This window comes from Leucopleurus acutus, assembly GCF_964270905.1.
Source record: "Leucopleurus acutus genome assembly, chromosome: 2".
Taxonomy (NCBI): Eukaryota; Metazoa; Chordata; class Mammalia; order Artiodactyla; family Delphinidae; genus Leucopleurus; species Leucopleurus acutus.
Window position 1 is genome coordinate 160,061,696 of NC_139143.1, and position 14,356 is coordinate 160,076,051.

Sequence of the window (14,356 nt, forward strand, 5' to 3'; positions counted from 1 at the left end):
GCATGACCAGGGCCACTCTCTAGGGAAGCCTGCCGGGGGCGTGGTTAGTGTGCACAAGGAGGGGCCCGACGCCGAGGAGGGAGGCCAGGACCTGCTGCGGGGCAGGCGACAACTGGAAGACAGTACAAGTGGGCTGGGTGAAGGGGGTTCAGGGTGGCGGTCCAAGCAGAGGGGCCAACAGTACAAGAAACTCAACCATGAGGGTGGGCCAGGAGACAGGTTGGTGGGGAGGACCCAGGGGGTGGCAGCTCCCACCAGACTGTGTGCCTGGGTGTGACTCTGTGTGATTGACTGGGGCCGTTATGTGTATGTGTGTGGCTGTGTGGCGGACGGTGCGTTTGTGGGTTTGTTTCTGTGAGGGACTGTGTGTGAGGGTGTGAAATAGTGTGTTTAGAAGTGGGGCGGAGCTTGGCATGCCTGTTTGAGACACTTTAGGGTGTGACCACTGGGGGGGAAGTTGTATGTGTGTGATTGTGTGTCCATGGGTGTCCCTAAGCTGTAGCTATGTAGCTGGCTGGCTGTGACCAGGAGTGTCTCTATGTGAGGTGTGTGTATGTATTGAATATATACATAGATGTCGCATGTGTGTGTCTGGGTGTGGGTAGTGTGTGTGTGTGTCTTTGTGTAGGGGTGTGTGTGTGTGTCTGTGTGAGACATATGTATACTGCTGTCTGTGGAGTCCAGGGCAATGAGAGCTGCTTCTCCCTCTTCCAGCCCTGCTGCAGAAGACACACACACACACACACACACACACACACACACACACACACACTCATGGGGCTGGGAGGGGTGGCTGCCCGTCGCTGCCACAGCCAGTCAGAACTTGCTAATTTGCATGTTAATGAAGCTCGGGGAGCTTTCCAGCTCGAGACTGACAGGAGCCCCCGGCACCCCCCTACATCCTCCCCTGACGGGCCTGGGAGGGGGGAGTGGAGAGGGCTGAGAACCGGCAGAGGGAAGAAGAGGCGGAGGAGGCTCTGGGCTGAAACTTCCCTTTCTCTCTCTCTCTCCTCCCCCACCCTGTGCAGGCCCCAGGCCCCTCCACGTGGCCGCCGGCCCCTCGGCCCCCCTGCACTCTCCCTCCTGGCCCAGCTTAGGGAGAGGGGGCTGGGACAGAGCCCTGGGGCGCTGGCAGAGGCGGCTGCTCAGGGGTCCCCACGAGGTGAGGTGAGGCTGCCCTCCCCGGCCCCTCCAGGGAGCACCCGGCAAGCCACCTGGGGCAGACGTCGTGGGATGCACATCTGAGAGCGAGGGCGGCTTGCTGCCAACACAGCCAGCAGGCCCTCCCTCCTGCCCCCCACCGCCATCAGGCTTCAGTGTGGCAAAGGGGGTCCCCGTGAGCTCTTCGGCCTGCACCTCTAGAGAAAGGGCTCAGTCCGCGTGGGATCAGAGCTCCTGCCCAGAAAGGGAGAGAGGCGGGCAGGGTGGGGGGCAGGGACCGGGACGATAAGATATGTAGGGAGACTGGGGTACAAGTGGAGGGTGCCTTCCGCCCGGCCTCAACCGGGGGTGTGCTCCCAGGGAGGGAAGGCTGGGTGGCAGGTGGGAGGTCAGAGCCCTCGCAGCTTTGATCAACAGGTCAGTCCTGGTGGCGAGGCTGTCTCCCGCTCAGTCCAACCCCTCTGCATTCTTGTCTGTCCCAGGGTCCTTCACCCCTCCCCTCCCCCCACACCCCTCCTGCCCGCTCCCCTCCTTCGTTTCTTAATCAGCCACATCCCACAGGAGGCTGGGCTCTCTGGGGAGCCCTCCGCAGCAGGCTCCCACAAACACTGTCTGGTTTTGTCTCAGAGGTGTGTCCCCTGCCTTGGCAGACAGACGGTCTCCGGCTGGGGGTCCTGGCTGCTGCCTCCTCAGCTTGGCTCCCAGCGGGCATTTCCTCCCCTTCTCCCCCATCACTCTCGGCCCTGGGTCTGGCCCGCTGCCCCCCCTGTCTCTCCCTGAGCCTGGGTCTCCATCTCTCCCTCCTTCTCTTCCCTGAATGCTCAAATATTCATATTCTATCCCCGCCCCCCTCCCTCTGCCTTGCCCTGTAGGTCCCTGGGCACCCACCCCTGCCCCTGCCCTGGCCCCCAGGTGTCCCTTCACCAGAGCTGGGAGGCGGAGAGGTGAGGCTGCCTGAGGCCCTGGGTCTCTGCAGGTGAGAGGGGAGCCGGGCAGTTGCTGGTGTTAATTGCAGGGAGGATGTCTGGCAGAAATAAGGTGGTTTTTCTGCTTCAGTGACGACTGTTACAATCAAATTGTCCACAGACAATTAGCGGAGTGGGAGAAATAAGAATTAGATTTCTAATTATTTTCCCAGTAAAAGCTGCCTGGACCCGGTGGGTGAGGGGGAAGGGCTCCTCAGTGGAGCCAACAGGCACTCTGGTGGGCCCCGCTCCCCTGGGCAGGGGGCGCCTCATAGAAGCTCCCAAGGCAGGAAGGAAGGGGCAAGACTCGCCCAGCCAGGGGCTGGAAAGGGCAGAGAATCTGGCCACGTGGGTCCCAGAGCCAGCCTCCATGGCCTTAGTTTGCTCGTTCCAAAATGGGGGAATCATCATTCCCAAGCAGCAGAATTGTGGTGAAGAGTCAAGGAGGTGAGGTGGCGACAGCGCCTGGCAGACATTGGCACGGCTCCAGCTCACACACACGTGTGTGGACGTGCAAGCTCACACGCTCACCCCCACACGGGAAGCCTCTCCTTCCACCTCCTCTGCTTCCCTGCATGGCAAGGCCTGTGTCTGTGACACAGGGAGGGGGCTCTTAGGGAAAAGGGGACTGAACCCAAAGAGAGCCTCACACAGCCAAATTCCTCTCCCTGATCTGTGAGCCTCCCTCCTCCACATCTCTCAGATGAGGCCACCTGGGGTGAAGTGAGGGTTCAGTGACGCTGGGGGTGAGCCTCAGGCCCGGCCCAGGGCGCATGCTCAGTAAACACGGCTGATGGTGAAAGTACTATCCAAGGCAGCCAGACCAGGCCCGTAAGGCTGCACACAGGGCTCTGTTCGGAGTGTTCTGGGATCATCAGACCCAGCCTTCATCGGGGGCCCAGACGCTCAGAGAGACGGACAGAAGACCAAGCTGAGAAGGACCCACCATCAGATAGGACAGTCCTGGGCTCCTGTCTGAGCTGTGCCCTTTCTAGCTAGTCAGACAGCGTCTACTTCCCCTCTCTGAACCTCAGTCTTCTCCTCTGTAAAGTGGGAAGAGAGCAGTGGCCTCCTCAAGGAGTTGCTTTGAGGCTGTGACAATAATTTGCTCCTGGAACGTGCTTTAGGGGAGGGAGGGGCTGGTGGCACAATCACCTAGACCCGAACACAGTCACCCCTTCCCCCCATGCCCCGCCACCGTGTCCGTGTCCTGCACGCAGACTCGGGGAGCGAGGGTGGGAGCCTCTGGGCCACCCCCGGCCTTCAGGCCCTGCCCCCCGTGCAGCTCAGCTCACTAACGTCCTCAGGGCCCAGGCCTGGTGGCAGCCAACACACCTGCACGCAGAAGAGCCCATGCACGCGCCATACCTGATGGCGCTCTCACCGTCACGTTTGTACATGCGTCGCACAGGCACACACACACACCCCCTTCCCGGGGCAGCCAGAACGTCCCGGAGTGAACTGAGGGGAAACTCACGGCCGCACCCACCAGGGCTGTGCTGAGGCCGGCAGCTGCAGCCCGGCGGCAGGATCTGGCATGGGTGAGGGGAGCTGCCGGGAGCCCCAGCTGGGCGTCAGGCAGGAGGGGCTCTCAGCTGCCTCTTGGGCTCCAGGCCACCTTCCCACCTCTGGGGCCAGCTGGCTGGGCTCGGCAGGGTGGAGGCCACCTGCCGGGAGGTGGCAGAGCCTCTGCCTGTATTGCTCTCCCCCTCCCCTATCGCCCTCATTCAGCAACAGTGACGTGACCCCGCCCGCCTTCCCCCACCTTCGGTGCCGTCTTCCCCCTCCTCTCCCATCTCTCCATCTCTGTCTCTGACTCCCTCTGTCCGTCGCTGGGCCCCTGGATCTCGGTCTCTCTGGGCCTGGGTCTCCCCACTACCCCGGTGCTGGGCTATGTAAATGTGGTATTTCCCGTCTCCTCAGCAGGGCTGCCTGCTTGGCTCACGTTTAATTTGATCCGTGGCGGCGCCTCTGCGGAGCCACTCATCAAAGCAGGAAGACAATTAGGTGAATGTCAGGGTGGCCTAGGCCCCACGGGGCGACCAGGGCCTGGGACTGGGGCCCTGAGGGGTGAGGGGCAGGGGCCTGGCTGCAACCTTCGTCTCCCTAGGGGCCTGTCCATACTTGGCCCAGAGTCTGTGGGGTGGCCAGCTGCCTGGACGGCCCCAGCGAAGACCAAGCTCCCCTCTGCCCAGGACCTGGTGCCCCTGGACTTGCAGAACCCCCTCCCCACCCCCAGGCCACAGACGGCAAGGGGCCTGGGCATCTGTGTGACTACAGTCAGGTGGACTCATGGGCTGGGCCCGAGTTGGGATCGGGAGACCGTCCGAGCTCTGAGCTAGTTCAGGGTCCACTGGGAAAAGCATACATTCTTTCCACAGGCCCTGCCCGGCCCGCCCATGCCGGCTCCGAGCCAGCAGTCCTCTCCTGAGCTTCAGCCTGGCCTTTTATCCTCCCTGTTCTGTCTCACTTCCACTCCTTCTGTCTTTAGTTCTCTGGTTATCTTTATTTCTCTGGTCTCTTCCCTCTCTCTGCCTCTTTTCTCAGTCTCATCCCGTTATTCCCAAACTCTCCCTGTTCTGTGTCTTATACCCACCCCCACCCCCCATCCCTCATCGTGTCCTCGGTCTCCTGGGACCTTCTAGCCTCAGCTACTTATCTATAATTCCCCATCCCTGTCCATGGCTGACCCTGCCCCAAGGGGTCACTTAAGACTGAACTTCTAGGTAAATCCCAACATGTCTCCAGGCTTGGATTCCTCCCCACTGCCCTCCACGCCCCTGTCCCCGGACACCCCTGAGTCTCTGCCATCTCCCACCCTACTGGCTTCTTCCTTTTAGGCGTCAACACATTCAAGTCTCTCCCTTCTTAAAAACAATAATAATAATAAAATACATGTTAAAGAAATACTCTCCTTGACAGCCCAACCTCTTCCACCATGGCCATCTCTCTCCTTGCCCTCCAGGGAAGCTTCTGGGAGAGTTATCTACAGTTGCCTCTTGACCCACTGCAAGCTGGCTGCGGTACCCCTCGCGCCCTAGAAACAGTCCTCACACAGGTCACCAGCAACTTTCTTGTCACTCATTCCCACGATCACACCTCACTTGCATGCCAGGATGGCATCAGAACAACTGAGCTCTCCTCTCTTCTTGACTCTCCCTAACTCCCAAGACACCCTCCTGGCTTTGCCTCCACCCCTTTGGCTTGTCCCTTCTTGGACTCCACCTCTGCCCTGGCCTCTCACGGCTACTCTCCATAGCTGTCCCAGATCCTCTTCTCCGTTAATCCTTCACATGACCCCCTAAGTAATTTAATCCATGCCTCACCACCCACCCAGGCTTCAGTCACCACTTGTGTCCACACCTCTGACCTTCTGCTCTCGCCTAGCTCTTTCCTGTGCTATCCTCTGCCTCCTGGTCCCTCCCTGCATGTTCCATGGCTCTTTCAAACCCAGGGCGGCCCAAACCAAGCTTTTCCTCTGACCCTGCACCCTGTTCCTCCTCTTGGTTTCCCCAGCTTGATGACTAGAACCTTCATCTCCCAGTTTCCCAAGTCAGAAACCTGGAGGGCAAGCCAGAGCCCCTTCCCCCACTACTTCCAAACAGTGGGTGATGATGGACAGCAGAGTCATCAAGTCTGCCTCCAAAACATTTCTCTTCTCTAAGGCCTTGAAAGTCCACCCTCACCTTCCCCATCCTCCCTAGGCAGACCTGCTCAAGCCAAGATGTTCTCATTATTCCCTTGGAGGCATCTTATGCTTCTCCACCTGTAGATGTTTACTACTCTTTATCCCCACATGGAATGCCCGCTTTCTCTTCTTTGCCTAACCCATGCCAAATCCATCTTGCCCCTCTTCTTGAAAGCCTAGCTCCAGCCCCCTGCAACGAAGTCTCTCCTCTCTGCCCCAGCTGGCAGGATCTTCTCTCACCCTAAGCTCCTGGACCCTTCTTGTCTGGTCCACGCCTGGACACACATCATCTCCACTCTTCCTCCTGTACACACGTACTTCTACATTTCCCAGACTCCTTTATGGTAAGTGAGCCGTGTGACTGATCCTGGCCAATGAGCTGTGGACAAAGATGAAATGGGCACTTCCTGGCCAAAGCATACAGGAGTTAGTGCACGACCTTCTAGCTGCTACAGCAACCAAGAAAGCCTCTTTTGAGATGATGGAGCCTCAAGATCAAAGCAGCATGGAAAGCTGACTCACCCCATGAAGGGCAAGAGCCCTCAGATGCCTGGACCTGCAGCAGACTTTGCATAAGGAAAAAATAAACTTTTATCACGTTTATCCACTGAGATTGAGGGGTTATTGGTTACCGCATCATACAGCCTCTCCTATCCAGACGAATACAGCCCTTTCTGAGTGTTATTTCCCCCATCTCTAGCCTGAGGATAACCTTCTGCTCCTCACAGGGTGGTTGTGAGGATTAAAGTATTGAAAGATCCACACTCAGCTCCTGAGTTCCTGCTACAAGCCAGACTCAGTGTAAGTGCCAGACTATGAGATATCCTAGCTGGGCATGTGTTATGAACTGAATGTTTGTATCCCCCCAAATTCGTATGTTGAAGCCCTAACCCCCAATGCAATGGTGTTTGGAGGTGGAGGGCCTTTGGGAGGTAATTAGGTTTATATGAGATCATAAGGGTGGAGCCCTCCGTGATGGTATTAGTGCCCTCATGAGAAGAGGAAACATCAACCATTTGCAAGCCAGGAAGTGTTCTCACCAAGAACCAAACCTGCCAGCACCTTGATCTTGGACTTCCCAGCCTCCAGATCTGTCAGGAATGTTTGTTGTTTGAGGCACCCAGTCTGTGGTATTTTGCTATAGCAGCCCAAGCAGACTACGACAGCAGAGTTCCATTTATCAGAGAGAAAAGAAGCTAGCTACATTCAGCTGCTCAGGTTGCGTACTGAAAAATTCCGGGGGTGGGGTGGGGGCACTGACAAAGATTATAATGTGGAAGCCACTCCCTGGAGCTGTGAACTGTAGTAACCCTGTCGTATTCCCAGTCCCAGTGCTGTTCTGAACCCACTGATAAACATGGAGACTAATTTTGTTATTACAAAAGGAAGAATTGGGGGTAGGGGGGCTTGAAAAGGGCGCAGGAGAAACAGGAACAATGGTTATAATTTCATAATATTAATATAATAATAATAATGTCAGGAAAATTTCACATCATGCTACTATGTGCCAGGTACTGCTCCAAGCCCTTTACTTAACATTTATTCATTTATTTCTCACAACAACTGCCCTGTGAGATAAATATCATCTTACAGATGAGGAAATCGAGGTAGAGATAAGACAGGTAAATTACCCAACATCATGTGGCTTATAAGTAGCAAAGCTAAGATTTGAATCTGGGCATTTTGTTTTCAGAATTGCTCTTAACCCTTTTACTATATGGGTTCCTGGGATGAAGGCAGTGTGGGGTTCCTCAGCCTCCTCCACTCTTTACGTCTTCCATCCCTGCAACCCCCATCCCCTGCTACCTTGGCCTTGATGCAGAGTCCAGGACCACTTTGGCATCCAAAGGGCAGGGGATGTGAAATATCCAGAGGCCACCCCTTTGGCCTGGCATTGATAATTCATGATGGGAGGGATGGAGGGGAGAATTCTCCAAACATGTTCAAGGGTGGCAGATGGGCATAAACAGGAGTTTGGGCAGGACCAACTCCGAGCCTGAATCCTTTGGGCATAATAATAAAATAATAAATGCAAATGTGACCTCCCATGTGCTCGTAGGTTCTTCAGCTCTGTGACACATCGTGCCACAGACAAGAACTCATTTAATTCTTACATCAACCCATTTCACAGATGAAGAAACCAAGGGTCAGAGAAGCCAATTGCGCAAAGTCATTCAGCCATTAGGTAGCAGCGTCTGGCAGACCCCAGGGCTCAGGGACTGTCCACATCTCCAGCTACGCTCAGAAGTGCCAATCCTCCTAAGAGAACCCCCCATGTCCCCAAGGATACCTCCTACTGGGAACCAGGTCTCCTGCAGCCTGGCAGAGGTCTATCTGCCAGGGTGAGTCTCTGCCTCACCCGCCCACCCGTGCGCTAGGGACAGAAGGGGGACTTTATGTGCAATCTGCCTGACTCTCCAGAAAGCACTTAGGTTTACGATGTGCATGAGATTGATCGCCAGTTGGCGCAGCTCCCGCTCGCTCAGTGCCAGCCCAGCGCTGGCAGGAGGCTGCCCTCCCACCCCCCCTCTCAAGGAGCATCAAAGCCGCCTGCCAAGGCCCCTCGTGAGGGTCCTTCTGCACTAACAAGTGCCGAGTGGAGGGGGGAGCTCTGCCCAAAGGCCTTTCCACGGCACATACACCCCCACCCCATGGTAGTTAAATAGCTCCGGGTTTTATGCCAATTCCTGCCTCTTCTGCTTCCCCTCTAACAAGCTGATGCTTTCAAAGGCCCCACTAATTGGTGTTTGCACCTCACACACCACGATACTTTGGTAGTCACTTAGGACGTGGGTCCATCCGTCATACCCATGGTACAGAAGGTTGCTCACCTCACTGCATCAGGGTGCCCAGCCTATGTGCTTTTGCTCCTGTGTGCACACGGGGGCGTGCCCGTGTGCCTTGTTTCACACGTGAAGGACGTGTCTGCACAGGCACACTTATGTGCACATGTGTGTATAAATGCTCCTTTGGAATATCTCTTGTGTACCTACATGTTTGTATGTCAGTGCACATGCACAGGCAAACACTATCATCTGTGCACATGGAAGTATGCGCTTGTGTGTGTGCGCAGTTCCCTGGGTGGGTGTGTTTGCGTGCATATGTGATAGAGCTTGTGTGTGTTTAGGCATCCACTTATGTGCTTTGCGTGTGTGTGTGTGTGTGGACATCTGCTTACAGACAGGCATGTTCATGCGAATTTTTGCAAGTCAACTAATAAGGTATATGTTCATGCCCAAGTGCATCTGTAGTTGTGTGGGCCTGTATGCCTAAGCACAGGGAAGGGTAGACATGTGCATTTGTGTCCATAGAGGTGGGATGCAGGGATGAGGGAATCTCTCGTTGGGGTATCTACGTGGCATGCATGTACTTGGGCATTTGTATATGACATGTGGAGAAAAAGTGTAACACAGGAGTCAAGGGCTCACAGGCTTTGGGTCTGAGGCCTGGCTCTGCCATTTTCTAGCTGTGTGACTTTGGGATGATCAAAGAACCTCTCTGATCACCAGTTTGCTCATCTGTACAATGGAGATAATAAAATCATCTATCTCATATTGTTGTTATGAGGATCAAATGAGATAATACACACAGAGGGCTAGTCCGATCTTCCCTGCCTGCTGGGAACACCCACAGTGTGTAGAGACTGCCCCCCACCAGCCTTGTCTGGCCTCAACACGGAGCTGGCTGCCCAGGAGAGACCCTGCAGGCACCTGGGTAGAGAAATGGCCAAGCAGGCCCAGACCACGCAGTAACAGCTACAACCTCTGAGATCTTTGTCATAACCAAAGTGAGTTCACACTTTTATTACCTACCTTTGACAGGCGGGAAACTGAGGTGCAGGAGTAGGTAGGAGTTGGTGGCAGAGCAGGGACTTGCTGTCAGAAGACACAGCCTACAGCAGGGCTGTGGAAAGCCAAGACGTCCCTCATTTCCAAGGGAGAGGGGGCGGCTTCAAGAGGGTGGAGTAATGCACACCTTCATGAACCCCATGCACCGATACACAAACCCGGAGCAAAGGGGTTTCCTTACCTGTCCCAGCCTGGGGAGCCTGCCTCAGGGGAGCATCCCTGTTGGGGACTCAGGCTGAGTATGGCGACCCCCAAAGTGCCCAGCCCTGTCCCTTCTGTAAACACAGCTCTAGTGGATCCACACCATTTACTCACCAAGACACTGAGGCCCAGAGAGGGGAAGGAGTTTGCTCAAGCCCGTAGGACAGAAAAGAACTAGAGCAGAAGCCCCCAGGAGGCAGGCCATGATTCTCACGCCTTGCTCTCCTCATTCACCATGCAGCCTCCACTGGCACTGACCAGGCTGGTGAATCATGGGTTGGGGCAGAGACCTCCCCACGGGCAGGTCACAGGGCCTTCCAACCCATCTGGCGGTCAGCCCAAGAGTCCACCGTGTCCCCATTTGGGGGAACATGGCCTCGAGACCTGGGCTCCTGCAACCACTATGTGTTATCTTTTTTTCCCTCATATTTTGCAGGGTGATTTTTTATGTTACTTTTTAAATTTAACAAACATGAAAACTTAAAAAACAATCACAACCAGTAGCAGTAGCAGCACTGCACCCTTGCCAGTTGACGTTGCCACTGTCATTAACGCTGCCATCCCCCAGAGTCATCACCACCTCCAGCATCAGTCTGACTGTGCCCCCCACCACCAATTCCCACCCCTTAGGCTGTCGCTACCCCCAGCCCTTCATTAATGACTCGGAATTGGTCTTCTGCCACCCTTTGCATTTCATTTCTCCTCCCACTCCCAGGCTCATTCCAGGATCATTTGACCTGAAGCCCTCCCCAGATCTGCATCCCTCCCTGCTCCCCTGAGCCCCTGGCCTCGCCTGTCCTGCAGAAACTGCGGGCTGGGCTTTGGCCCTGAAGTCCTCACTGGGGGCTGGCAGCCAACAAGGGAGCCAGGAGGGGCAGGAGTGCCGAGCGCCCCCTTCCCCAGGGCTGGTGCCCCACCCATCCAGCCGGCGGCCTGTCTGCCTTCCTGAGCTCATTAACTGCAGGTCACCATTCAGCAGGAAAGACAAGGCGTGGGTTCTGCGGGCGTTCATTAGCCGTGAGAGGAACAGTGTGTGTGAAATTAGCAGTCACCTGAGGACCTCGATAATTTCATAATTAGGAGGCCTAATGGCTCCAGCTCTGGAAGCCAAATGACTTAACCCCTTGCCTGCTGGGTGCCTAACCCCCAGCCCAAGCCTGCAGTCCCCTCCCTGTGACCCAGGCGTGTTCATTTCTGCCACCCCCATGCTCAGCATGAGGGTTGACACAGAGGGAGTGTGAAAGCAAAGTTTATGGGGAAAATGAATGAATGAACAAAAGGGTATCTGAATGGGGAAAGAACTTCAGCCCCCGCTGCAGTGATCAGGGGAGGAATGACTCTCCATCTGCGGGAGGAGGTGTGTGGCTGTGTGCGTGCCTGTGTGTGTGTGTGTGCGCGCGTGCGTGCCTGTGCACACATGCAGGCATAAGGGCACACAGACGTGTGGATCTGTGCTGTCTGCTTCTAAGAACCTTGTGTGTGTGTGCACGCTCACATCTATGACATTCATTCTGCTGCCTCCTGTGCTCTGTGGGCGCTCTGTGATGGGGCCCCACGTGCCTTCCTTGAAGCCAGACTCCCCTGGTGCCATCTAAATAATGGCGACCCCATAATTTCTACAGGGGGCATTTGGTGGGAAAAGCAGGCCTAGGGAGTTGCCCTGAACCTGCATTTGCATAGCAAGTACACTATTTTAATCTAGACTGAATGTTCCATTTGGGAGTCTGGTGTTAATAAGGATGGGGGGGCACTAAAGTCACACCCTGTAGTATGTGGAGCTGATCCTGACAGCCTCCGAACACCCCCAGCCTCTCTCAGCCTGCTCCCCTTCCTCCCAACCTTGCCCTGGTCCTGAAGAGGTGGAGGCTGAGGTGGAAGATGGGGTGCACTGGGTTCCGGGTTGGACCAGGCCCTCCCCAATCTGGGCACAACTGATTCTGAGGCTCTGGTGACCCTGCCTCCCTCCCCGAATTGTTGAGCAGTGGTTGGGGAAGAGGTGAATGTGGTGAGAGGGGAGGGGAATGAAGAAAGGGAGAAGAGGAGATGTGAGAAGAACAAGAAAGGGATGGAGAACAGGAGGGGAATGGGGTAGAAAGGCAAGCTGCAGAAAGGATGGTGAGAGAGAAGAAAAGAGGAGAGAGAAGATGGGAGGGGAGGGGCGAGGAGGAGAGGCAAGGAGTCTGAGAGCATTATCAGCACTTAAAAAGCGAGCAGCTCGGTTCTTCTTTGGCACAAATAATGGCTTTTTATGAATAAATCATGTGTCAGACGCCTCCCAGGGAGTGGGCATGGAGGGGGGCGCGTCTGCTGGGCTCCAAGTCTGGCAGGGAAGGGCCAGTTGCGGACCCCCAGCTGCAGGGGTATTGCCCCCTTTCTCCTGATGGGTCCCAGCAGGACAGAGCTGTCTCTGGAATTACCACTGGCCTGAGCCAGGCGGAGCTCAGCCATTACTCTGAGGTGGTCCTGCTGCTCCCTGCGCAAGAGTCTGGCCCATCCCAGGGTTGGGAGTGTTCCTCTGTTCTCCTCCCCTCCCCTCCCCTCTCGCAGCAGATCTGCCCAGAAGATGCTCCTGGCAGGGGGACACCAGCTCTAGTCCACCCGGAGAGAGGGATGCGCCAAGACAGGCAGACACACCCAGAGAGGGAGGCACGCAGCGACGCAGCGCGCACAGCTCACACGGGAACGGTCTCCACAGCCCCGGGCACACGTGTGGGCACACTGGGAGCTGCAAACACTGTCATTCCCACAACACACACACACACACACACACACACACACACACACACAAATGCTCAGGCATGCGCACACTCAGACAAGGAGACCCCAACCATCACTCAGCCTGCCCCCTCCCAGCATGTGCGCACGCGCGCACGCACACGCACGGGCCCACACGGACAGATGCGTATGGGGCTTCATGGACACACACAGACCTGCACACGCACAACAGCAGCCCACCCTCCATTAGCCTAGGGTGGGGGCAGCTTTGCAGCCCAGATGGAGCCCAGACCCAGCTGGGCTGTCCCTGAGTCTGGTTGTGGGGTGGGGCTGGGGCATCACTCCCAAGGGAGAGCTCATCTCTGTGCTCACCCCCCGGCGAGGACACCTACCACACCCCGCAGGGAGGTCTCGCCACCCTCCGCCAACGGAGCCCAGAACCAGTACAGGTCCTGCTGGCTCTGATCTCCTTTGTTCCTCTGCTCACAGCCACCTCCCCAGAGGTGGGCAGCCTGGCATTGGAGGTACACATTCGGGCAGGAACCCCAGCTCTGCCCCTCGCCAGGAGAGTGACCTCAGAGAATAATTCCAATTTTATTTGCTCCTCAAAACAAATCTGAGACTGGTGCTACTGCCCCATCTTTCAGACCAAGAAAGTGAGGCTCTAAGAAGAGTGTTGGGCACTCCTTTCTAGGACCAGGCCCTTTTCACAAATCCTAGGAGCCCACAGTGTCCTGATCTTCCTCCCCTCCCTACACTGCTTCTACTCAGCCAATGCATTTCTCTTCCTGTGCCAAGGTGCTCTAAGGTGTTCCTCTGAGCAGACCTGGCTCGCCTGCTTGTCCCACTCTGCACCACCCGCCAAGCCACTCCCAACACCTCCATGACAACCTCCGTACTCTTACTTCTCTGACCTCCCTCTCCAGCTCAGACACCTTCCTGGGCTTCTGAGCCCATTATCCAGCTGGACATCTCTGGGCCACCATGTTGCCCAATGCCAGGGAATGCCATTCACACAGTACATATGCTCCCAAACATTCCTCCCAAATCTCAAGGGGTCCCATGAGGCATAACTCAAAGTGAGCTTGTCTGAGGCTGAGTGCACCATCTTCCCCAGGGCTCCTCCTGCCTTGAAGTTCCCCGTCTCAGTGAATGGCCTTGTCTGCCCAAGTGCCCAACCAGAATCAGGCATCATTTGATCCTCATTCCCCGTATCCAATTCACAACCAAGTCTCGGTGACTCTACAGCCAAAATATACGTGAACTCATCCTTCCCCCTCCAGCCTCACTTCCCTCCCCCGTCCCTCCTGGTTTGAGTCACCATCAGCATCTCTGGCTTGGCCAATGACCCTCTCCCATTGTTGCCCCTTCTGGCCCACCTGCCTCCCCATCATTGTTCATCTTTCCACCTCTGAGCTTTGGCCATGCTAAATTGCTTTTTGTTCTGGAATCCAAATGATCTCTTGACTCTGGATCTCTGATCATGCCATTCCCTCTGTCTGAATCCCTTCCCTTCCCAACACCAACTCATCCTTCAAGGCTCAGCTGAGACAGCACCCCCTCCAGGCCCCTTCCCTGACTCCTCAAGCCCGGGATGGGTGCAGCTGTCTCATTCATTCCCACAACAGCCCCCTGCTTCCCCCATTCTTTACATCTCTGACCTAAAATCGCCCATTTACTCATCTCTGTCCCCCTCGAGCCTCAAAATTCCTTGAGAGCAGAGGTTGTGCCTCTGTTGCTCTCCATGGTAGCCCCAGTGCTTGGTATAAGACCTGGCA